Consider the following 868-nt stretch of genomic DNA (forward strand, 5'->3'; position numbering starts at 1 on the left):
AATATCTAAATTAGCCACTTAGTTTTGTGRCGACAGAAAGCTATAAAGCCAATGCTAACTTTAGTCTCTAAGAGTTCAACAATTCAAAAATTACAGAGGTTTCCTTCTTCCTCTCGTGAGCAAGCTTTGTTTGTCTGCCGGGTAAGAAGTGTTTAGTATTGAATTTTGTCAAAACATCTACTCAAGAACTGCTTACTTTCATTCTACATGTGAAAGCCAACAAGTCACACTTGGGGCTCATAGTGATTGCTTTTGACAAAGYTGCACAATAAAAGCAACTAGATGTTGCTTAGAAAGACAAATTTCACTTTGAGAAATATTGGGGTGTTGCCAGATACACGGTCATGTTTTGTCAGACTTTCTTGGCTTTTAACGAGTTGAAGGAAGGATGCTGCTGTTCTCGCACTTTATTTCTCTTTTTTTATTTTCAGATGGATTCASGCCCTATGGGAAGACCACAGAARCAAACAAGACACCATAGTTCACCACAGTGACAGGTTGGACTTTTAACTTTTAAAGGACAATGTACTAAATGCAGACTCTAACCCAGTGTTTCTCAATTCCGGTCCTCACRCCCCCCTGCCCTACATGTTTTAGGTGTTTCCCTTCTGCCACACACCTGGATTGTATCTGTGGRTGATTAACAGCCTTCTGCWGTATGGTTATGCAATCATTTGAATCAGCTGTTCTGGAATRCAGACACATCTAAAACATGCAGAGCAGGGGGGCTAACCCAGTGTTTCCYAACCCTGGTCCTCAAGGCACACTGTCCTACAGTCATGGCCAAAAGTTTTGAGAATGATTCAAATGTTAATATTTACAAAGTCTACTGCTTCAGTTTTTATAATGGCAATTTGCATATACTCCA

General features: G+C 39.9%; 1 protein-coding gene across 1 annotated transcript in view; it reads left to right on the plus strand.

Annotated features, from left to right (window-relative positions):
- The first annotated feature begins 392 nt into the window (after positions 1-392).
- hdac7a (histone deacetylase 7a) overlaps positions 393-868 on the plus strand; it is a 62,189-nt gene continuing 61,713 nt past the window's right edge. The window contains exon 1 of the mRNA XM_008413106.2: positions 393-497. The gene's annotated coding sequence lies outside the window, so the exon portion shown is untranslated. The remainder of the gene's footprint in view (positions 498-868) is intronic.

The sequence above is a fragment of the Poecilia reticulata genome, linkage group LG7 (genome assembly GCF_000633615.1).
Source record: "Poecilia reticulata strain Guanapo linkage group LG7, Guppy_female_1.0+MT, whole genome shotgun sequence".
Taxonomy (NCBI): domain Eukaryota; kingdom Metazoa; phylum Chordata; class Actinopteri; order Cyprinodontiformes; family Poeciliidae; genus Poecilia; species Poecilia reticulata.